General features: G+C 41.9%; 6 non-coding genes and 15 pseudogenes across 6 annotated transcripts; all 21 read left to right on the top strand.

Annotated features, from left to right (window-relative positions):
• Positions 1-219: 219 nt before the first annotated feature.
• Positions 220-338, top strand: LOC114580056. Its single transcript, XR_003701353.1, has one exon. It is a non-coding gene; the product is annotated as a 5S ribosomal RNA (ribosomal RNA).
• Positions 339-715: 377 nt separating this feature from the next.
• Positions 716-836, top strand: LOC114580081 (annotated as a pseudogene).
• A 367-nt stretch (positions 837-1,203) lies between these two features.
• LOC114580063 lies at positions 1,204-1,322 on the top strand (annotated as a pseudogene).
• A 315-nt stretch (positions 1,323-1,637) lies between these two features.
• LOC114580071 lies at positions 1,638-1,756 on the top strand (annotated as a pseudogene).
• A 374-nt stretch (positions 1,757-2,130) lies between these two features.
• LOC114580057 lies at positions 2,131-2,249 on the top strand. Its single transcript, XR_003701354.1, has one exon. It is a non-coding gene; the product is annotated as a 5S ribosomal RNA (ribosomal RNA).
• Positions 2,250-5,332: 3,083 nt separating this feature from the next.
• On the top strand, positions 5,333-5,451 carry LOC114580074 (annotated as a pseudogene).
• A 373-nt stretch (positions 5,452-5,824) lies between these two features.
• On the top strand, positions 5,825-5,943 carry LOC114580087. The gene has a single exon (XR_003701359.1). It is a non-coding gene; the product is annotated as a 5S ribosomal RNA (ribosomal RNA).
• A 384-nt stretch (positions 5,944-6,327) lies between these two features.
• Positions 6,328-6,446, top strand: LOC114580055. The gene has a single exon (XR_003701352.1). It is a non-coding gene; the product is annotated as a 5S ribosomal RNA (ribosomal RNA).
• A 352-nt stretch (positions 6,447-6,798) lies between these two features.
• LOC114580067 lies at positions 6,799-6,917 on the top strand (annotated as a pseudogene).
• Positions 6,918-7,287: 370 nt separating this feature from the next.
• On the top strand, positions 7,288-7,408 carry LOC114580069 (annotated as a pseudogene).
• Positions 7,409-7,790: 382 nt separating this feature from the next.
• Positions 7,791-7,909, top strand: LOC114580082 (annotated as a pseudogene).
• A 375-nt stretch (positions 7,910-8,284) lies between these two features.
• LOC114580073 lies at positions 8,285-8,403 on the top strand (annotated as a pseudogene).
• Positions 8,404-9,416: 1,013 nt separating this feature from the next.
• LOC114580066 lies at positions 9,417-9,535 on the top strand (annotated as a pseudogene).
• Positions 9,536-13,996: 4,461 nt separating this feature from the next.
• Positions 13,997-14,115, top strand: LOC114580061 (annotated as a pseudogene).
• Positions 14,116-14,495: 380 nt separating this feature from the next.
• LOC114580079 lies at positions 14,496-14,614 on the top strand (annotated as a pseudogene).
• Positions 14,615-14,990: 376 nt separating this feature from the next.
• LOC114580060 lies at positions 14,991-15,109 on the top strand (annotated as a pseudogene).
• Positions 15,110-15,484: 375 nt separating this feature from the next.
• On the top strand, positions 15,485-15,603 carry LOC114580086. The gene has a single exon (XR_003701358.1). It is a non-coding gene; the product is annotated as a 5S ribosomal RNA (ribosomal RNA).
• A 373-nt stretch (positions 15,604-15,976) lies between these two features.
• Positions 15,977-16,095, top strand: LOC114580054. The gene has a single exon (XR_003701351.1). It is a non-coding gene; the product is annotated as a 5S ribosomal RNA (ribosomal RNA).
• Positions 16,096-16,420: 325 nt separating this feature from the next.
• LOC114580080 lies at positions 16,421-16,538 on the top strand (annotated as a pseudogene).
• A 325-nt stretch (positions 16,539-16,863) lies between these two features.
• LOC114580078 lies at positions 16,864-16,982 on the top strand (annotated as a pseudogene).
• Positions 16,983-17,355: 373 nt separating this feature from the next.
• LOC114580075 lies at positions 17,356-17,473 on the top strand (annotated as a pseudogene).
• The last annotated feature ends 6,871 nt before the right edge of the window (positions 17,474-24,344 follow it).

Here is a 24,344-nt window from a genome sequence, read left to right as displayed (position 1 = left end):
TCAATAACTTTCCCCTTAGGATTTTGATTTGGCATTATGACATCATTCTGGAAAGCTTTTTCCGAGCCAGCTGGAGCGCCGAAGGCCATAGGTCCATCAGCCGGCCATGCGCAGCCAAAAAATGCATTTTTGATCCCCTATGGTCTGTTGTAATGAAGATGCGTAAAAATCATCTCTCCACGGCGTCAACTTAAGAATAATTTGAGATCATATTACTACGGGTGTGACTATACCAGCACGAGTACACCGAATCCCATCAGAACTCCGCAGTTAAGCATGCGTGGGCGAGAGTAGTACCAGGATGGGTTACCTCCTGCGAAGTCCTCATGTTACACCCATTTTTTTTAACCAGCAATCTCTTTTTTTTATCTAGCTCTTCGCCATGGCCAATGAACCTTTGGCGGTGTTGGCTCACCGAGCATCAAGTGATGAAACCTGCAATGTGGGACCGATGAAGGTATCCAGCGGGTCCTATGTGGCGGTCATGCGGGAACATCAATAACTTTCCTCCCAGGATTTGGATTCAGCCTTATGACCCCATTCTGGAAAGCTTATTCCAAGACAAATGGAGCCTTAATAGCCATAGGCAATTCGGCTGGCCATGCATAGCCGAAAAATGCTTTTTTAATCCCCTACGGTCTGTCGGAATGAAGATGCGTCAAAATCAACTCTCCACGATGTCAACTTAAGAATAATTTGAGACCATATTATTTGCAGGTGCGACCATACCAGGACTAGTGCACTGAATCCAATCAAAACTTTGCAGTTAAGCGTGCTTGGGCGAGAGTAGTATTGGGACGGGTGACCTCCTGGGAAGTTCTCGGGTTTTGCCCTTTTTTTTAGCAGTCATCTCTTTTTTATTCTAGCTCTTTGCCACAGCCTACGAACCCTTGGCGGTGTTGCTCGCCGTGCATCGAGCGATGAAACCCACATCGTGGGACCCATGAAGGCATCACCGGTTCCTATGTGGCGACCGCAATGGAAAATCAATAAATTTCTCCCAAGATTCTGATTCGGCATTATGACCGCATTCCGAAAAGCTTATTCCAAGCTGGATGGAGCACTGTTGGCCATAGGCCCATCGGCCGGCCATACGCAGCCAAAAAATGCATTTGGATCCCCTACAGTTTGTCAGAATGAAGATGCGTCAATATCATCACTCCACGGTGTCTACATAAGAATAATTTGTTACCATATTACTACGGGTGCGACAATTCCAGCACTAGTGCACCGGATCCCATCAGAACAACATAATTAAGCGTGCTTGGGCGAGAGTAGTACTGGGATGGGTGACCTCCAGGGAAGTTCTCATGTTGCACCCTTTTTTTTAACCAGTCATCTTTTTTACTAGCTCTTCGCCACTGCATACGAACCCTTGGCGGTGTTTGCTCGTCGTGTATCGACCGCAAGGGAGCATCAATAACTTTCTTCTCAAGATTCTGATTCGGCATTATGACCCAATTTCAGAAAGCTTATTTTGAGCCGGATGGAGCGCTGATGGCTATAGACTCATCGGCGGGCGATGCGCAGCTAAAAAATGCATTTTTTTTATCCCATACGGTCTGTTGGAATGAAGATTCATCAAAATCATCTCTCCATAGAGTCAACTTAAGAATAATTTGAGACCATATTATTACGGGTACGACCATTCCAATTTTAGCGCACTGGATCCTATCAAAACTTCATAGTAAAGCATGCTAGGGCGAGAGTAGTACTGGGATAGGTGACCTCTTGGGAAGTTCTCGTGTTGTACCCTTTTTTTATAACCAGCCATCTCTTTTTTTTTGCTAGCTCTTTTCCACAGCCTACGAACCCTTGGTGGTGTTGCCTCGCCGCACATCAAGCAATGAAACCCACATCGTGGCACCCGTGAATGCATCCGATGGGTCCTACGTGGCAACCTCACTGGAACATCAATAACTTTTCCCCTAGAATTTTGATTCGAAATTATGAACCCATTCTGGGAAGCTCATTCAGAGACTGATGGAGCACCGATGGACCATAGGCCCATCGACTGGCTAAATGCAAAAAAATGCATTTTTGATCCCTTACGGTCTTTTAGAACGAAGATGCGTCAAAATCATCTCTCCACGGCATCAACTTATGTATAATTTGAGACCCTATTACGATGGGTGCGACCATACCAGCACTAGTGCATCAGATCCCTTTAGAATTTTGTAGTTAAGCGTGCTTGGGTGAGAGTAGTACTGGGATGGGTGACCTCCTGGGAAGTCCTCGTAATGCACCCTTTTATTTAACCAGGCATCTCTTTTTTTTTTCTAGCTCTCTGCCATGACCTATGAACCCTTGGGGGTGTTGGCTCATCGCGCATCGAGCGATGAAACCCGCATCATGGGTCCCGTGAAGGCATCCGGAAGGTCCTATGTGGTGAATGCATGGGAACATCAATAACATTCCATCCATGATTTTGATTTGGCATTATGACCCCATTCTGCAAAGCTAATTCTAAGCCAGATGGAGCGCAGATGGGTAATAGGCCCATAGGCCAGCCATGCGTAGCAAAGAAATGCTTTTTTGAACCCTTAGGGACTGTCAGATTGAAGATGCATCAAAATTATCTCTCCACATCATCAACTTAAGAATAATTTCAGACCATATTGAAAGTTCGTCAGGGATGTTAAGCCCTATAGAACTGGCCTGAGGCTAACCAAGAGAAGGGGGTGAATTACTATTTAAAAATTTCTTTAAGCAAAAAGAACGATTCTCACAAATCAAATCACCACAAAAACAAGTGTGAAAGAAAATAAATGTGGAAGCAGTAAAAACAAGAACACAAGGGTTTATAGTTGTTCGGTCAACTCAACCTACGTCCACTCCCCGGAGGAGCCCTCCGAGTATTGCACTACCAACGTGACTCTCCTTTAGCCCCCACAGCTAGGCGGAGAAGCCCTCATAAAAATACCTCCTTTTTGCCACACACGGCAAGGCAGAGAACCCAACTCCTTTTGCTTCGTCTTGAAGCAGGAAGAGAACCACGATCACTTGCTGAAACTTACCTCTCCTAACCCTTCCATGGACAAGAGACTCTAGGGAAGAAGAAGTAGAATAATGCTTGGAGCAACCCTTGTGAATCCCCTCACAAGCTCCCCCTCATAAGATCCTCTCTCTGTCTTTCCCTCTCTCTCTCTCCTTTAGGTTTTCTCAGGTGAAGATAGTAGCCAAGGATGTTAAAAAATGTTGAACAAGAACTCTTAAATATAATAGCTTCAAAGGGGCTCATTAATTGCAAGTTACCGACTTTATCGTCCAGGACGATATGGAAATCGTCCTGGCCGATCAGTACAAATCTCATAAGATCGGCCAGAGCATCGCCCTGAATGCAAATTGGGCGATTGAAAATTTGCTTGATCGTCCCAGACGATCTCACGATTGTCCTGGCTGATTAGTTCAAATCAGAGGAAAATTGTCCAGAGCATCGCCCTGAATTTGAGCTGTCCGATCCAAATCGGCCAGCAGTAACCAAGGGTTTTTGAATGGATCTTCCAGGCCGATCTTGTGATCGTCTAGGATGATGTGATCATATCAATCATCCTTAATTACTCCCATTATTTTCGGATCAATTTAGGCATAATAATACAATATCGTCCAGGCCGATCAAATAATCGTCCTGGTCGATTTCCAAAAATATAGAATATTTAAATTGAGCATGGTGGCAATTCCTTTCTGTTTTGAGCATATCATCCTGGCCAATACAGGTATCGTCCATGCCGATCAGTTAATTACGACTGCCTTAACTAAGAAATCCTGATTAGATATTCTATTTTGAACTCGATCGTCCGGGCCGATGTGAGTAAAAACACAAGTTCTAAATCTCTCAAGTGTGTGTGTGTAGGGTTACTTAATTTTTCTATCTCTTCGCCACGGCCTACAAACCCTTGGCGGTGTTGGCTCGCTGCGCATCGAGCGATGAAACCCGCATCATGCGACCCTTAAAGGCATCTGGTGTGTCCTATGTGGCGATCGCGCAGAATCATCAATAACTTTCTGCCCAGGATTTTAATTCGACATTATATCCCCATTCCGGAAAGCTTATTCCGAGCTAGATGAAGCTTCATAGGCCCATCGGCGGGTCATGCGCAATAAAAGAAATGCATTTTTAATCCCCTACGGTCCGTTGGAAAGAAGATGCGTCAAAATTATCTCTCCACGGCATCAACTTAAGAATAATTTGAGACCATATTACAATGAGTGCGACCTTACCAGCATTAATGCACCGAAAGTCCACGTATTGCACTCTTTTTTTTAACTAGCTTTATTTTTCTAGCTCTTTGCCATGGCATACGAACCCTTTGCGTTGTTGTCTCGCCGTGCTTCGAGCGATAAAACCGGCATCGTGGGACCCATGAAGGCATCCGGTGGGTCCTATGTGGCGACCGCGCTAGTAACATTAATAATTTTCCTTCCAGGATTCTGAATCGGCATTATGACCTCATTCCAGAAAGCTTATTCCAAGTCGGATGGAGCGCCATTGGCCATAGCTCTTCTTTATGTCCTATGAACCCTTGGCGATGTAGGCGTGCCACACATTGAGCAATGAAACCGGCATTGTGGGACCCTTGAAGGCATCCGATGAGTCCTATGTAGCGACCGCGTGTGAACATCAATAACTTTCTGCCCAGCATTCTAATTTGCATTATGACCTCATTCCGGAAAGCTTATTCCGAGCTGAATGGAGTGCTGAAGTACTATAGGCCCATCAGCCAGCCATGCGTAGCAAAAAAATGCATTTTTGATCCCCTACGGTTTGTCAGAATGAAGATGCGTCAAAATCATCTCTCCACAGCATTAACTTAAGAATAATTTGATACCATATTACTATAAGTGTGACAGTACCAGTAAAAGTCGGATCCCATCAAAACTCCGTAGTTAAGCATGTTTGGGAGATAGTAGTATTAGGATGGGTGACCTCCTAGGAAGTCCTCATATTACACCCTTCTTTTTAACCATCCATCTCTGTTTTTTTTTTGTAGCTCTTCGCCATGGCCTATGAGCTATTGGCGGTGTTGGCTCGCCGTGCATTGAACGATAAAACCCGCATCATGGGACCCGTAAAGGCATCTAGCGGGACTTATGCGTCGACCAAATGAGAACATCAATAAATTTTCACCCAGTATTCTGATTCGGCATTATGACCGCATTCCAAAAATCTTAATCCAAGCCTGATGGAGCGCCATTGGCCATAGGCCCATCGGCCGGCCAAGCGTAGCCAAAAAATGCATTTTTGATCCCCTACGATTTATCAGAATGAATATACGTCAAAATCATCTCTCAACGGCGTCAACATAAGAGTAATTTGAGACCATATTACCACGGGTGTGACCATACCAACACTAGTGCACCGGATCCCATCAGAACTTGGCAGTTAAGCGTGCTTGCGCGAGAGTATTATTGAGAAAGGTGACCTTCTGGAAAGTCCTCGTGTTGCACCCTTTTTTATCCAGCCATCTCTTTTTTTTCCTAGCTCCATGCCACGGCCTTTGAACCCTTGGTGGTTTTGGCTCACGGCGCATCGAGTAATGAAACCAGCATCGTGGGACCCGTGAAGGCATCCAGCGGGTCTTAGGTTGTGACCGTGCGGGAGCAAAAATAACTTTCCTCCCAGGATTCTTATTTGGCATTATACCCCCATTTCAGAAAGCTTATTTTGAGCCAGATGGAGTACCGAAGTTCCATAGGCCGATCGACCGCCCACGCGCAGCCAAAAAATGTAATTTTGATCTCCTACGGTCTGTCGAAATGAAGATGTGTCAAAATCATCTCTCCACGGCATCAACTTAATAATAATTAGAGACCATATTACTATGGTTGTGACCATACCAGCACTAGTGCACTGGATCCCATCAGAACTCCGTAGTTAAGCATGTTTGGGTGAAAGTAGTACTAGGATGGGTGATCTCCTGGGAAGTCCTCATATTGCACCCTTTTTTTAACCAGCAATCTATATTTTTTTATAGCTCTTCGCCAAGGCCTACGAGCCCTTGGTGGTGTTGGTTCGCCGTGCATCGAGCAATGAAACCCGAATCATGGGACCCGTGAAGGCATCCAGCGGGTCCTATATGGAGACCGCTCGGGAACATAAATAACATTTCACCCCGAATTCCATTTTGGCATTTTGAACGCATTCCGGAAAGCTTATTCCGAGCCGGATGGAGCGTCGTTGGCCATATGCTCGTCGGCCGGCTATGCACAGTCATAAAATGAATTTTTGAACCCCTATGGTTGCGATTATACCCCACCGAATAAAGATGCCTCAAAATCATCTCTCCACGGCATCAACTTAAGAATAATTTGAGACCATATTACTATGGGTGCGATCATACCAGCACTAGTGCACCAGATCCCATTAGAACTCCATAGTTAAGCATGCTTGGGTGAGAGTAGTACTGGGATTGGTGACATCCTGGGAAGTCCTCGTGTTACACCTTTTTTTTTAATCAGCCATCTTTTTTTTTTTCTAGCTCTTCGCCACGGCCTACAAACCCTTAGCGATGTTGGCTCGCCGCTCATCGAGCGATGAAACCCACATCGTGGCACCCGTGAAGGCATCCATCAGGTCCTACATGACGACTACGCGGGAACATCAATAACTTTCCCGCTAGGATTTTGATTTAGCATTATGACCTTATTCCGGAAAGCTTATTCAGAGCCGGATGGAACGCCGATGGGCCATTGGCCCATCGGTCAGCCATACCTAGGGAAAAATGCATTTTTGATCCCCTACGGTCTGTCAGAATGAAGATGTGTCTAAATCAGAATAATTTGAGACCATATTACTATGGGTGCGACCATACCAGCACTAGCGCATAGGATCCTATTAGAACTCCGCAGTTAAGCGTGCTTGGGAGAGAGTAGTACTATGATTGTTGACCTTCTGGGAAGTCTTCGTGTTGCACCCTTTTTTAACCAGCCATCTCTTTTTTTCTAGCTCCTTACCACGGCCTACGAACCCTTGCAAATGTTGGCTTGCCACGTATTGAGCGATGAAACCTATATCGTTGGACTTGTGAAGGCATCCGGTGGGTCCTACGTGGAGACCGCGCAGGAACTTCACAAATGTTTCGCTTAGGATTCTTATTTGGCATCATAAACGCATTCCGAAAAGCTTATTTTGAGTTGGATGGAGCACCGTTGGCCTTAAACCCATCGGTTGGCCATGCGCAGCCAAAAAATGTATTTTTGATCCCCTGCGATCTGTCGGATTGAAGGTGCATCAAAATCATCTCTCCACAGCTTCAACTTAAGAATAATTTGTGACCATATTACTACCGGTGTGACCAAACCAGCACTACTACATCGGATCCCTTTAGAACTCCACAGTTAAGCATGCTTGGGTGAGAGTAGTACTGGGATGGGTGACCTCCTAGGGGAAGTCCTCATGTTGCACCCTTTTATTTAACCAGCCATTTCTCCTTTTTTTTTTTTATTTAGCTCCAAGCCAAGGCCTACGAACCCTTGTTGGTGTTGGCTCGCCGTGCATCAAGCGATGAAACTCGCATCGTGGGACCCATGAAGGCATCCGGCGGGTTCTATGTGGCGACTGCGCGGAAATATAAATAACTTTTCTCCGAGGATTCCGATTAGGCATTATGACCCCATTTTGGAAAGCTTATTCCAATCCTGATGGAGCGTCGATGGACATATGCCCACCGGCCGGCCAAACGTATCCAAATAATGCATTTTTGATCTTTTACGGTCTATCAGAATGAAGATGAGTCAAAATCATCTCTCCAAGGTTTCAACTTAGGAATAATTTGCAACCATATTACTATAGGTGTGACCATACTAGCACTAGTGCACCGGATCCCATCAAAACTCCACAATTAAGCGTGCTTGGGCGACAATAGTACTGGGATGGATGATCTCCTGGGAAGTCCCGATATTGCACCCTTTTTTTTAACCACCCATCTCTTCTTTTTTCTAGCATTTCACCACGGCCTATGAACTGTTGCAAGTGTTGGCTCGTCGTGTATTGAGCGATGAAACCCACATCGTGTGACCATTGAAGGCAGGTGGTGGGTCCTATGTGGCGACAGCGCAGGAAAATTAATAACTTTCTGCCTAGGATTCTCATTCGGCATTATGTCCCCATTCCGAAAAGTTTATTCCGAGCTGGATGGAGCACCGAAGCGCTATAGACCCATCGGCTAGCCATGCACAGTAAAAAAATGCATTTTTGATCCCCTACAGTCCGTCAGAATGATGATGCGTCAAAATCATCTCTCTACGGCGTCAACTTAAGAATATTTTGAGACCATATTATTATGGTTGCGACCATAACAACACTAGTGTACCGGATCCCATCAAAACATCACAGTTAAGCGTGCTTGTGCGAGAGTAGTACTAGGATGGGTGACCTCTTGTGAAGTCCTCGTATTGCACACTTTTTTTAACCAGCCAATTTTTTTTTCTAGCTCTTCGCCATGGCCTACAAACCCTTGGCTGTGTTGTCTCTCTGCCCATCGTGCGATGAAAACGGCATCATGGGACCCGTGAAGGCATCCGGTGGGTCCTATCTGGCGACCACACGAGAATATCAATAATTTTCCATGTAGGATTCTGATTAGGCATTATGACCAGATTCTAGAAAGCTTATTCATAGCCGGATGGAGCGCTGTTGTCTATAGCTCTTCGCCACGGCCTACGAAACCTTGGCGGTGTTAGCTCACCGTGCATCAAGTGATGAAACCCGCATCATGGAATCCTTGAAGGCATCCAGGTGGTCCTATATGGCGACTGCACGGGAACATCAATAAATTTTTGCCCAGGAATGAGATCCGGCATTATGGCCCCATTCCGGAAATCTTATTTCGAGCCAGATGGAGCGCTATAGTGACACAGGACGATCGGCCGGCCATGCACAACAAAAAATGAATTTTTGATCCTCTACAGTCCATTGGAATGAAGGTGCATCAAAATCATCTCTCCACAATGTTAACTTAAGAACTCTGTAGTTAAGCATCCTTGGGCGATAGTAGTACTGGGATGGGAGACCTCTTGGAAAGTCCTCGTGTTGCACCCTTTTTTAACCAGCAATCTCTTTTTTTTTTTTCTAACTCCTCGACGTGGCCTACGAACCCTTGGCAGTGTTGGCTCGCCGTACATCAAGCCATGAAACCCGCATCATGGGACCCGTGAAGGAATCCGGTGGGTCCAATGTGGTGACCGAGCAGGAACATCAATAAATTTCCACCCATGATTCCGATTCGGCATTATGACCGCATTTTGGAAACCTTATTTTGAGCCGGATGGAGTGCCATTGGCCAAGGGCCCTACGGCCAGCCAAGAGCAGAAAAAAAAAAGCATTTTTGTTCCCATACGGTCTCTCGGAATGAAGATGCGTCAAAATCATCTCTCCACTGTGTCAACTTAAGAATAATTTGAGACTATATTACTACGGGTGTGACCATACCAACACAAGTGCATCGGATCCCATCAGAACTCCGTAGTTAAGCGTGCTTGGGCGAGAATAGTATTAGGATGGGTGATCTCCTGGGAAGTCTTCGTATTTCACCAGACATTAGAAAGTCCGGGCAGCGTCCTAATTGGATTGGACAGGGCATTTGGGCTGATTTGAGTAGTGCTTGGGAAACCCCTGAGTTTATAAAAATGAGAGAGCAGAATAAACAGAACAGAGCCTTTGACTATGTCGGTTTAGGAAGCTCTCTTCATACTGGTGGATCTGTACCTCATACGGAACATAGGCGTCACCTGGTAAGTGTTTTGAATTAGTTTATTACATATATTTATGTTATTATAACTATTTCTTAAATTTTCAGAAACAGTCCCTTGGTCGGGAGCCAACACCACTAGAGTTGCATACAAGAACTCATCAACATCAAGCTGACCATCAGTGGGTTGATGAGAAGTCTAAGATGGCTCATGTGAGTAAAATTTTTTGGAGTTTTAGAATAAAAATTTATTTTAGTAAAAGTAATTGTAACTCGCAGGATAATTTCGTATGAGCTAGAGAAAGTCGGCAGTCCACTGGCGAGGGATCATCTTCAGGATCGACCCATATTTCTGAGTATCATACATGGTTAAAAGTTGTTGGTGGAAGACATAGGGGAAGGGTATATGGTATGGGTTCACAGGCTTTTGCTATTGAGGGAAGTTCATCCACCTCTGCATTTCATGATCCAGGTGGAGCTGAAGAATCTGTAAGCGAGAGGTTACAGCGCTGAGTAGAGAGATTGAAGAGATGAGAAGGGTTCATAATGAAATGCAAGCAGAGTTGCAATCCTACAGAGCTGAAAATCAAAGGAAGAAGGAGCAAGAGGAGAAGCCATCTGCAGAAAGTGAGGATACAACCGAGGATTAGATATTTTTTATGTTTGATGATTGTATTTAGAACTTGTGAACTTGTGATTGTAACCTTATGATGAACAAACTTGTGAACTTGTGATTGTAACCTTTATGTTTGATGATTGTAATCTTGTGAAATTGAAACTTGTGATTGTATTTAGAATTTATGGTTCTGATGAATAGAGCGGCGTGTTGCACAAAATGTATTGCTTTTTCTGCAGGTTTAAACTTTAGGGTGAACCTCCCTCAAATAGAGGGAATGCTGTCAATTTTTTTTTTGCAGGTGCTACAGGTTTCCGGCGGCTTACCAGCGGTTTGGCCGCCGGAAACTACGATACTGGACGGACAATACTAAACCTCCGGTAATGTCATTACACCACCAGTGTTTAACTGGCGGTTACCGATGGTTGCCGGCGGTGTTACTGTGGACGTCCGGTGGTGTACACCGTCGGTAATACCGACGGCTTCAACCGCCGGGTACCAACGGTAATTTAACCGGCGGTCTATCGGCGCTTGCCGGCGGTTTAGCAAACACACGACCCCCGCTTTAACCGCCAGACGACCGTCGGTAATATGACCTTTGATTAGCTGTCGGTCAACTAACCGGCGGCGTGACGGCCAGAAAATCGCCGGTTAAAAATCCTGTTGTCACCGGCGGTATAAGCCGCCGGACAACCGCCGGTAATAGACCACAGGTATTAGTTTCCTACGCCATTTTTACCGGCGGCTTGAATACCGCCACAAAGCCGTCGATAAAGAGGATAACCGACGGTTTAGCCATAGTAACTGCAGGAAAAAACTGCCGGTTTTTGGCTTTTTCCCTGTATTGAAAAACCTACCTCCTATTTTTTTTCTTAAATTCTTATGTAAGTTGTGGTTGATTTCTCCAAAAATAGTTAAAGGAAAGAAACTCATGATTTTGTCTCTCTATCTCTTTTATTAAAAATGTTATTTTAATTTTAATTTTAAATTTTCATCATATTATAAATTGGATCTTGAAACTATTTTTTTTTCATCTCCTTACATTTTATTTATCGCATAGAATTCTTTTGCAAATTGTTGAATCTACCTCATAATTTTCTTAATCAAGTAATTCATTTTATCATTAGAATGTGTTTACTTTTGTATTTAAAATTTTTTGAAAAGGTGGCATATTTAATTAAAAAAATGGTCAATGACGCCAAATAGAAAAAGTGGCCAATGATGCCAAATTAAAAGATGCGCAATGATGCCAAATTAAGAAAAATACATAAAGTATATCAAAAGAAAAGATGCGCAAAGTGCATAAAAAACTGACAAGAGGCATAAAATGAGCCCACAATGAGTATGCTTACTTTTTCTGTTTTACTCAAAGCTTAAGAAAACCCTTGATATTTTCGATACTTGATCTTGAAAATCATTATTCTTGATTCACCAATTTTTGCATTAATCTTCTATTAGATATGTTTTATGAAAAGAGTTTTTGAAAAATTAGTGTTTCTTCTTCTAATTTGTTCCTTGATTTATATATTGGATTAAAAAGTTTTTGAGCCTTTAAAAGAACTTAAGCTTGGATTAACAATTTTTGAATTTCTAACCTTTTTATGGATTATGCATTGTCAATCCATTCCTTACTAAGTTTTTGAATAAAATTAAGATGTAACTTTCTCATTTTAAGAATATTTAATTTAGTGCTCACTTGATCAGGGATCATTTTTTGTCATTTAAACTTTTTTATTGTTTGTGCCCCTTGTCTTTTTGATATTGTCAAAGGGGGAGAATATAATGTTGTATTTGTATCTTTTTTCCTTTTAAAAAATTAAAAGCTTAAAAATTTGATTTCCCCTACCTCTTAAAGTTTTATTTTAGTAAGGGGGAGATTAGGAGAAAAATTTCCCCTACTTTTTAAAGTTTTATTTTAGTAAGGGGGATATTAGGAGAAAAGTTTTCTTTTTGTAAATTCAACCAGTAATATTTGTCATCATCAAAAAGGGGGAGATTGTTGCAGACTTTTTTTCATGGATAATAATTTTTATGATAGCAAACACTCTTATTTCTCTACGACTGCCTTATCTACTGACATTTCAGATCCACAAGATCAAACTGCAATTTGGAACCAGCTCAAGATTGGGTAGACTAGGTTTGAGTCAGCTTGTAATGTTTTTCTTTCTTGAGTCTATTATATTTGGTGTCGCTCCTAATGCTTTGTAAACTTGCTTATACACACCTTGGAAGAATTTTTAACTGTTCCCTAGAGTTTACTATTTTTGGTAACATTGTCCGGGACGATATTTATATTAGCCTGGACGATCGGTTCAAAAATAGTAACCCTAATTAGGGAATTATCTTCATTAAGGCACCCTTCATTAAGCCGATCGGCCTGGATGATCCTTGTATCGGCTAGGATGATAGACTCAAATCAGAATGAATATGCTGCCATGATCAATTTAGGTATTCTTTATTTTGAGACATCGGCCAGGATGACTTATACATCGGCCTAGATTATGCATCACAATTATGCCTAAGTTAATCTGATAATTATAGAAAGTAATTAAGGCTGATTGATATGATCACATCGGCCGGGTCGATCGATCACAGGATCGGCTGGGATGATGGACGGGATGATTGACAACGGCCAGACTCTATTCCGAGCGATGTTCAGGATAATTGTACTCATATTTAAACTAATCGGCTAGGACGATATTGTATCGGCCTGGACGATGTAACCAATTTTCTTTTGATCATCTCAAATCGTTCCGGCTGGTTGAGCTTATTTTGTACTGATCGGCCAAGATGATATTCATATCGGACTAGATGATAAAGTTGGCAAGTTGCATTAATGAACACATTTTGAGATCTTTTATTTAAATTTTTGACAAGCCACTTTTATAAGTGTCTTTGGCAGCCATTGTAGCTTCGTTCTTTTGGGGGAAACTTGAAGAGAGAGCTTGAAAGGGAGTGAGGAACAGGTGAAGTTTGAGAGAGGGAGAAGATTCTATAAGGAGTGGACGTAGGTCAAGGTTTGACCTAACTACTATAAATCTGGTGTGTTCTTTCCTTTATTATTTTCGTATTTAATTTTTGCATTTTGTTTTCTTACTGGTGAATTTTGATTTGGTTTTATGCTTTGATTATATGAAGATTTTTTAAAATGCCAATTCAGCCCCTCTATTGGTTAATCTTGGCCCAGTTCTTAAGGGCTTAACATCCCTAACAAACTTTCACACCGGATCCCACCAGAACTCCAAAGTTAAGCGTGTTAGTGCGAGAGTAGTAATGGGATGGGTGACCTCTTGGGAAGAGCTCGTGTTGCACCCTTTTTTTTAGCCAGCCATCTCTCTTTTTTTTCTAACTATTCGCCACAGCCTGCAAACCCTTGGTGGTGTAGTCTTGCCGTGCATCGAGCAATGAAACCAGCATCGTGGGACCCGTGAAGGCATCCGGCAGGTCCTACGTAGTGATCGTGCAGGAATATCAATAACTTTCTGCCTAGGAATCTGATTCGGCATTATGACCCCATTTCTAACAACTTATTCCGTTCCAGATGGAGCGCTGATGAGTCATAGGCCCATCTGCCAGCCATGCGTAACTAAAAAATGTATTTTTTTATCTACTAAGGTCTGTCGGAATGAATATGCTTCAAAATCATCTCTTCACAGAGTCAACTTAAGAGTAATTTGAGATATATTACTATGGGTGCGACTGTACCAGCACTAGTGCACCAGATCTGATCAGAACTCCGCAATTAGGCGTGCTTGGGTGAGAGTAGTACTGAGATGGATGACCTCCTGGGAAGTCCTCGTGTCGCACCCTCTTTTTTAACCAGCCATCTCTTTTATTTTTTTTTTCTAGCTCTTTGCCACGGCCTACGAACCCTTGGCGATGTTGTCTCGCCTCGCATTGAGCGATGAAACCAGCATCGAGGCACCCGTGAAGGCATCCGACGGGTCTTATGTGGCGACCGCGCGGGAACATCTATAAATTTTTCCCAGAATTCTGATACGGCATTATGAACACATTATGGATTGCTTATTCCAAGCCGGATGGAGCTCCGATGCGACATAGGCCCATCGATCGGCCATGCACGGCAAAAAAATGCATTTTTGATCCCCTACGGTCTATCAAAATGAGGATGCATCAAAATCATCTCTACACGGCATCAACTTAAGAAAAATTTGAGTCCATATTACTACGTGTGCGACCATACCAGCAGTAGTGCACCAGATTCTATCAGAACTCCACAGTTAAGCATGTTTGGGCAAGAGTAGTAATGGGATGGGCAACCTCCTGGGAAGTTCTCGTGTTGTACCATTTTGTTTAACCAGCCATCTCATTTTTTTTCTAGCTCTTCACCACGGCCTACAAACCCATGGAGGTGTTGGCTCACCGCGCATCGAGTGATGAAACCCACATCATGGCACCCGTGAAGGCATCTGACGGGTCCTACGTGGCGAACGAACAGGAACATCAATAACTTTCAGCCCAGGATTTTGATTCGGCATTATGACCCCATTCTGGAAAGCTTATTCTGACCCGGACGGAGCGCCAATGTGCGATAGGCCCATCGGCCGGCCATAAGAAGCGAAAAAAATGCATTTTTAATCCCCTACGGTCTGTTGGAATGAAGATGCATAAAAATCATCTCTCCACGGCGTCAGCTTAAGAATAATTTGAGACCATATTACTACGGGTGCGACTAAACCAGCACTAGTGCACCGGATCCCATCAGAACACCGCAATTAAGCATGCTTGGGCGAGAGTAGTACTGGGATGGGTGACCTCCTAGGAAGTCCTAGTATTGCACCTTTTTTTTAACCAGCAATCTATTTTTGTTTTCCTAGCTCTTCGCCACAGCCTACGAACCTTTGGCGGTGTTGGCTCATCGTGCATCGAGCGATAAAACCTGCATCGTTGGACCTGTGAAGGCATCCGGCTGGTCCTACATAGTGACCGCACAGGAACATCAAAAACGTTTCACCCAAGATTCAGATTCAGCATTATGACCCCATTGAAGAAAGCTTATTCTGCACCGGATGGAGCTCTGATGGGCCATAGGCCTCTAAAGGCCATGCACGACCAAAAAAATGTATTTTTGATTCCGTACGGTCTATCGAAATGAAGGTACGTCAAAATCATTTCTCCACGGTGTCAACTTAAAAATAATTTAAGACCATATTATTATGGATGCGACCATTCTAGCACTACTGCACCAGATCCCATCAGAACTCTGTAGTTAAGTGTGCTTGGGCGAGGGTAGTACTGGGATGGGTGACCACCTAGAAAGTTCTCGTGTTGCACCTTTTTTTTTAAACAACCATCTCTTTTTTTTCCTAGCTCTTTGCCACAGCCTATGAGCCTTTGGCGGTGTTGGCTCACCGTGCATCGAGCGATAAAACTCGCATTGTGGGACCCGTGAAGGCATCCTGCTGGTCCTACGTAGAGACACCGCAGGAACATAAAAAATGTTTTTCCCAGGATTCAGATTCAGCATTATGACCCCATTAAAGAAAGCTTATTCTGTGCCGGATGGAGCACCGATTGCCATAGGCCCATCGGTAGGCCATGCGCAGCAAAAAAATGAATTTTGATCCCGTACGGTTTGTAGGAATGAAGCTGCGTTAAAAGCATCTCGCCACAGCGTTAACTTAAGAATAATTTGAGACCATATTAATATGGGTGTGACCATACCAGCACTAGTGCACCGGATCCCGTCAGAACTCCGCAGTTAAGCATGCTTGGGCAAGAGTAGTACTGGGATGGGCGACCTCCTGGGAAGTTCTCGTGTTGCGCCCTTTTTTTGAACCACTCATATCTCATTTTTCTAGCTCTTCGCCACCGCCTACGAACACTTGGTGGTGTTAGCTCGTCGTATATCGAGCAATGAAACCCGCATCGTGAGTCCTGTGAAGACATCCAGTGGGACCTACAAGGCGACCGCGTGGGAACATAAATAACTTTCTGCCGAGGATTCCGATTCGGCATTATGACCCCCTTCCAAAATGTCTATTCTGAGCCAAAAAATAAATTTTTAATCCCCTACGGTCTGTCTGAATGAAGCTGCATCAAAATCATCTCTCCACGACGTTAACTTAAAAATAATTTGAGACCATATTAATACGGGTGCGACCATACCAGCACTAGTGCACCGGAACCCATCAAAACTCTACAGTTGAGCATGCTTGGGAGAGAGTAGTTCTGGGATGGGTGACCTCCTGGGAAATTTTATGTTGCTCCCTTTTTAGAACCACTCATCTCTTTTTTTTTCTAGCTATTCGCCACGACCTACGAACGCTTGGCGGTGTTGGCTCGCCGTGCATCGAGTGATGAAACCCGCATCGTGAGTCCCATAAAGGCATCCAGCGGGTCGTATGTGGCGACCGTGTGGGAACATCAATAACTTTCCGCCCATGATTCTGATTCGGCATTATGGCCCCATTCTAAAAAGCCTATTCCGAGCCGAAAAATGCATTTTTGATCCCCTATGATTTGTTGGAATGAATATGCATCGAAATCATCTCTCCATGGTATCAACTTAATAATAATTTGAGATCATATTACTTTGTGTGCGACCATACCAGCCCTAGTGCACCGGATCTCATCAAAACTTTGCAGTTAAGCTTGCTTGGGTGAGAGTAGTACTAGGATGAGTGACCTCTTGGGAAGTCATCGTGTTACACACTTTTTTCTGACCAGCCATCTCCTTTTTTTCTAGCTCTTCACCATGGCCTATGAACCCTTGGCTGTGTTGGCTCGTCGCGCATCGAGCAATGAAACCTGCATCGTGGGACCCGTTAAGGCATCCGACGGATCCTACATGGAGACCGTGTTGGAATATCAATTTCTTTTCGCCCATGATTCCGATTCAACATTATGACCCCATTATGAAAAGCTTATTCTGAGACAGATGGAGCGCCGATGGCCATAAGCCCATCGGCCAGCTATGCACAGCCCAAAAAAGCATTTACTATCCCCTACGGTCTGTCAGAATGAAGATGCATAAAAATCATCTCTCCATGGTGTCACCTAAAGAATAATTTGAGACTATATTACTACGGGTGCGACCATACCGGCACTAGTGCACCGATCCCATCAAAACTCCATGGTTAAGCGTGCTTGAGCGAGAGTAGTATTAGGATGAGTGATCTCCTGGGAAGTCCTTATGTTGCACCCTTTTTTTTAACCAGCCATCTCCTTATTTTTTTTCTAGCTCTTCGCCACGACCTATGAATCCTTAGCGATGTTGGCTCCCCACTAATTGAGTGATAAAACCCGCATCGTCGGACCTGCGAAGGCATCCGGCGGGTAGTACGTGGAGATCGTGTGGGAACATCAATAACTTTCCACCCAGTATTCTAATTTGGCATTATGACCCCATTTTGGAAAGCTTATTCTAAGCCGGATGGAGCGCCGACGTGCCAAAGTCCCATCGGCTGGCCATGCATAGCCACAAAATGCATTTTTGATCCCTTACAGTCTGTCAGAATAAAAATGCATCAAAATCATCTCTCAACGGTGTCTGTTGCAGATTTGGTTTCATGAATTATGATTTTGATGATAGCAAACAATATGACTGCCTTTACTCTACTAACTGTTTAGGACTCAAAGATCGAACGAAAATTGGAATCAGCTCAAGATTGGGTAGATTAGGGTTGAGTCAGTCTGTAATTTTCTTTTTTTTTTCCATTTCTTGAGTCAATTGTAAATGTTTGAAGTGACTGATGTTAAGTAACCCTACACACACACACTTGAGAGGTTTAGAATTTGTATTTTTACTCACATCGTCCCGGATGATACGTATATCGTCCTGGATGATCGAGTTCAAAATAGAAGTTTTAATCAGGATTTCTTAGTTAAGGCAGCCGTAATTAACTGATCATCCTCTACGATACATTTATCAGATAAGAAGATATGCTCAAAAAAGAAAGAAATAGCCGCCATGATCAATTTAGGTATTCTGTATTTTTGGCAATCGGCCAGGACGATCGTGAGATCTGCCTGGACGATATTACACAATTATGCCTAAATTGATCCAAGAATCAAGGAAGTAATTAAGGATGATTGATACGATTACATCGTCCTAGACGATTGCAGGATCAGCTAGGACGATCTATTCAAAAACCCTTAGTTATTCCAAGATGATAACTGTCGGCCAGCTCAATTTCAGGGCGATGCTCTGGATGATTTTTCTCTGATTTGAACTGATGGGTGGGGATGATTGTTAGATTGGCCTAGACGATCAAGAAAATTCTCAGTCATCCATATCATCTTCAGGGCAATGTTCTGGCCGATTGTCTGTGTTTTGAATTGATCATACATGACGATATTATCGTCCTGGACGATAAAGTCGGAAACTTGCAATTATTGAGCTCTTCTGAAGCTCTTCTATTTAAGTGCTCTTATTCAACATTTTTTGAGGATCTTTGGCTGCTATCTTGACCTGAGAAAACCTAAAGGAGAGAGAGAGAGGGGATCTTATGAGGGGGAACTTGTGAGGGAGTTCACAAGGGTTGCTCCAAGCATTGTTCCACTTCTTCTTCCCCAGAGTCACTTTCCCTTGGAAGGGTTGAGAGAGAGGTAAGATTCAGAAATCGATCGAGGTTCTCTCCCTGCTTCAGGAGGAAGCAAAAGGAGTTTGGTTCTCTACCTTGCCGGGTGTGGCAAAAGGAGTTATTTTGTAAGGGCTTCTCCGCCTAGCTGTGGGGGCTAAAGGAGAGTCACGTTGGTAGTGCAATACTCGAAGGGCACCTCCGGGGAGTGGACGTAGGTCAAGTTGACCAAACCACTATAAACCCTTGTGTTCTTTTTACTGCTTCCGCACTTTAATTTTTTGCACTTGTTTTTATGTGATGATTTTGATTTGTGATATTTGTTCTTGGTTTTAAAGAATTTTTAAAAATATCAATTCACCCACCTCTTGGTTAGCCTTGGGACTAGTTCATAGGGCCTAACATCCCTAACGAACTTTCAAGTGGTATCAGAGCGGGATTTATAAAAACAAAGTTTGAAAACTTTTTGAATTTTGATCCATGGGTAACTTTGGGAATCGTAATACAACTGAAGTATATTCTATTACACGACCTCCCTTATTTTACAACCTCTCTTTTAATTTTTAGAAAAGTTGCATGTCTACTTTTTTGTAATCAACTGACTATCGCATGTGGATGCTTATTAAAGAAGGATATTCTCCACCTTCTCATGAAATTAACAGAATTAAAACTAAAATTACTTTTACTGAATGGACTACCAATGAAAGAGATTTAGCTCAATTTAATGCAAAGTGTTTGAACTATTTTTTCTGTGCTTTAGATTCTGAGGATTACATGTGTGTTTCTACTTGCTCTACTGGAAAAGAGATTTGGGATAGGTTGTGCATTACTTATGAAGGAACCAATGAGGTAAAATAATCTCGTTTGAATATTCTCTTGCATGACTATGAACTTTTTCGTATGAAACCATCTGAATCAATTTCTGATATGTATACACGGTTCACTCAAATTGTAACTTCTTTGCATGCCTTAGGAAAATAACTTTCAAACTATGAAAAAGTGAACAAGATTTTGAGATGTTTGCCTTCGTCTTTTGATGCTAAAATCACTGCAATCACTGAATCTAAGGATTTAAATACTTATTCAATTGATAACTTACTTGGCTTACACATTTCTTACGAGCAAGGGCTGAATTAAAGAAATCTTGATGCAGATGAGAAAAAGAAAGAGAAAATAGTGGCACTAAAGGCGCACAAATCAGACTCTGACTCTTCCGGGTCTGAAAGCGATAACTTTGCCTTAATCACAAAGCAATTCAAAAGCTTTCTAAGGAAGAAGCACAAGCATCATCAAAGTTGGAGAAAATGTAAGGATAATAAATATCCTAAAGGATCGTCTGATGTGGTTTGTTATGAATGCAGAAAGCCAGGACACGTGAAAGCAGATTGCCCTACGCTTAAGACGCATACAAGCAAGAAAAAGAGTGAGGAGAAATCCAAGTTTAGAAAAGATAAAAAGAGACTCCAAAAGGCATTTTGGGCGGATTCTACATCGGATTCATCGGAGATGGAACCAGAAGATTAGACAGCAAACTTGTGCTTAATGGAAAATGATAATCTTGATCAAGAAGAGGTATGTGAACTTTCCTACGATCAACTTCTTGAAGTTTCTAAAATAAATTCATGCATCATATAGGAAACTTAAGAAAATACATGATAGCTTGAAATTAGAATTTTTGAATTTACAAAAAGTGCATGAAGTTATTCTCAAAGATCATTTTATGATTGTTCAAATCACATGACTCTACTTGATGAATTTGATGAGTTGAATAAAAAGCATTGTGAATTAATTGAAGAGCATGAGTCACTAAAAGTCACACACACATCACTTGAATCTAAGTTTAAGAATTCTAAAGAGATGGAGAAAAAATTGAGGATTGATAATGATGCCTTAAAAAGTATTAACTTGAGAATTCAAAATGATACATTTAAGAAAACTAGGATGACACCAACACTTGATCAAAATCCAAAACCTAGGAAGAGGCATTATAACTCAATCCATTTAAGGAATCCTTTTCCATGTGTTAGATGTTTGTCATGTGGCATGCTAGGACACATCTCACACACTTGTAGTATTCACCATAGTACACATTGGGTGTGGAGACCAAAGGTGCATGATTTACAGCATACCACACATGTATTACATCCTACTTTTCATACGAAGGGACCCAAACCTGTTTGGGCTCCTATATCGGACATTTAATAATTTTGTAGGTGGGCTCTCACAAAAGGCCTCGTGAGAGTATGTGGTACCTGGATAGTGGATGCTCTCGACATATGACTGGTGATGCCAATCAATTTGTTACGCTAGAGTCTAGGACTGGAGCCAAGGTTACTCTTGGAGACAACACCCAGGAAGGTGGTAGGCTCAGATATAATTGGTAATACCAAGAACGTTATAATTGAAAATGTTTTGCTTGTAGATAGATTAAAGCACAACCTGCTCAGCATCAGTCAACTCTGTGACAAAGGATTTATCGTGCAATTCTTTACAAATTCATGCATTGTAAGTTTAGGTAACAACACTATTTTTCAGGGAAAAAGGATCAACAACATGTACATGCTTGTTTTAAATAACATTGAATGTGCTGCATCATTTTGCTTAAAAACTGTTGTTGATGATTCATGGTTGTGGCACTGTAGACTATGTCATGCAAGTATGAAAACCCTTAGGAAAGTAACCCAAAAAGACCTAGCTAGAGGTGTTCCCAAACTCAAGTTTTCAAAAGACCACCTTTGTGATGCCTGCCAACTAGGAAAGCAACACCACTTCACTTTTCACCCCATTAAGGACATTAGCACCTCTAGACCTTTAGAAGTCCTTCACATGGATTTGTTTGGACCCATTAGCACTGCCAGCTTGGGAGGGAAAATCTATGATATGGTGATTGTTGATGACTGCTCGAGGTTCACTTAGACTTGATTTCTTTCACATAAACATGAGTCTTTTGAGGAGTTTAAAATATTTTCTACTTGGATTAAAAAAAAACTAGGTTGTGAGATCTTAACCATCCATAGTGACCATGGAGGAGAGTTTGAGAATGAAAGATTTAGAGATTTTTGTAAGGACAAGGGGATTAGCCACAACTTCTCAGCTCTTAGGACCCCTCAGCAGAAAGGGGTAGCTGAAAGAAAGAACCGGACCTTGTTGGAAGCCGCTAGAGCCATGTTTGCTGAGTATTCACTTCCAAAATACTTTTGGGCTGGAGCGGTTAACACAGTTTGTTATGTGTCGAATAGGGTGAATGTAAGAGCCAAACTAGATAAGACACCCTATGAGATCCTTAACGGTAGGACACCCAATCTTTCCCACCTTCATGTCTTTGGTTGTAAAGTTTTTATTCACAATAATGGGAAGTCTCACTTGGGCAAATTAGATCCTAAATTTAATGAAGGAGTGTTTTTGAGATATTCTAGTGTTGGGAAGTCTTTTAGGGTGTTTAACAAGAGAATTTTGATGGTGGAAGAGACTACATATGTAGCATTTGATGAGTTTGATCCTAAAAATCCTGGAGTTGAGGATGATGATGATGGAGAGATTACCACTGGAGTGAGAAATTTGGAGAAGGGAGTAGGTCACCAAAATATTGAAGGAGTAGGAGATGTCACCCAAGGAGTAGAAAATATAGATATGGAGGAAAGGGTTTGACCGTCTCACACCTTGCCTAGAGATTAGAGATACTCTACAAGTCACCCAAAGGATTTGATCTTAGGAGACCCTTCTAATAGAGTTAGGACTAGACATGGACTTAGGAAGGAGGTGAACCACTCTGCCTTTATCTCAATGATTGAATCCACCAATATAAACCAAGCCCTTACTGATGAGTTTTGGATTTTAGCCATGCAAGAGGAGTTGAATCAATTTGTTAGGAATAATGTTTGGGAGCTTGTAGAAAGACCTAATGGACAAAGTGTAGTTGGAACAAAGTCGGTCTTTAGGAGCAAGGTGAATGATTCTGGAGTAGTGGTTAGGAACAAAGCAAGATTAGTGGTTAAGGGGTATAACCAAATAGAAGGGATAGACTTTGAGGAGAATTTTGCTCCTGTAGCTAGATTGGAAGCCATTAGAGTGCTTTTAGCCTTTGCCTATTATAAAGGATTTAAGCTTTTTTCAAATGGATGTTAAGAGTGCCTTTTTAAATGGAGAAATAAAATAGGATGTGTTTGTAGAATAACCCCCAGGTTTTGAGAGCTCCCAATGTCCAAATCATGTTTTTAAATTAAAAAAGGCTTTATATGGGTTAAAGCAGGAACCAAGAGCTTGGTATGAGAGGATTAGCACATTTTTACTAGAAAGGGAGTTTGTTAAGGGGAGCGTAGACACCACCCTTTTTCTTAGGAAAGTTGGAGATGATTTGCTCATTGTTCAGATTTATGTGGATGATACACTTTTTGGATCTTCTAATAAAAAACTTTGTGATGAGTTCTCTAAAATAATGAGTAGAGAGTTTGAGATGAGTTTGATGGGAGAGTTGTCCTACTTTTTGGAGTTTAGCATAAAACAATTGGATGATGGAACCTTTCTAAATCAAATAAAATACATTAAGGACATTTTGAAGAAGTATGAGATGGATAAAGATAAGAGAATTAATACTCCCATGACTTCTAGTGTTCCGTTGAATAAAGACCCAAGTGGTAAGTCTGTTGATTAGAATAAGTAAAGAGGCATGATTGGATCCTTACTTTACCTGACTGCTAGCCGATCTGATATTATGTTTAGTGTTTCCCTTTGTGCTAGGTTTCATGCTGACCCCAAGGAATCCCACCTGACTGCTGTTAATAGAATTTTTAGATACCTTTTGGGGACTCAAAGTTTAGGGATTTGTTATCCGAGGCACAACACTTCCTTTGAGATTATTAGATTTTCTGACTCTGATTTTTCAGGATGCAAGGTGGATAGAAAAAGCACTTCAGAAACTTGATATTTTACTCACTTTCTTTTGCTTTTGATTTATTTCTTTTATTTACTTTTCGTTTTGCTCTTTGCTTTCTTTTCTTCTCTTTGCTTTACTTTTAGTTTCTATTTGGTTTGCTTGACTTTATTTTTTCTTGAATTTATTTTTCAAAATCATCGCTGAAATGATATCGTATGCCTTGTAAAAGATATCTAGAAAATATACTCACAACTAAGGATTTTTTTTAGAGATTGTAAAACAGAATAGAGCTTGCAAAAATTAAAAAAAAAAATTGTCAATGATGCCAACAAAAGATGCGCAATGATGCCAAATTAAAAAAAATATATCAAAAAGCAAAAGAGGCGCAAAGCACCAATCAATTGACAAGAGGCATAAAATGAGCTCACCAAAAGCAAGCTCTCTTCTCCTTTCAAAGCTTTTAAAACTTAGAAGATTTCATGTATCAAAGGCTTGATTTTGAGTATTTTGCGATTGTGACAAATTTACTTTGGTACATTATTCTATAAGATATTTTTTTTTTCTGAAATCAAGTGATGAATGGTTTTTTTTTCATACCCAATTGAATTTTTGAGATTAGATCC

This window comes from Dendrobium catenatum, unplaced genomic scaffold (assembly GCF_001605985.2).
Source record: "Dendrobium catenatum unplaced genomic scaffold, ASM160598v2 fragScaff_scaffold_747, whole genome shotgun sequence".
In the NCBI taxonomy this organism is placed as follows: Eukaryota; Viridiplantae; Streptophyta; class Magnoliopsida; order Asparagales; family Orchidaceae; genus Dendrobium; species Dendrobium catenatum.
This window is presented reverse-complemented; position numbering and strand designations above follow the sequence as displayed.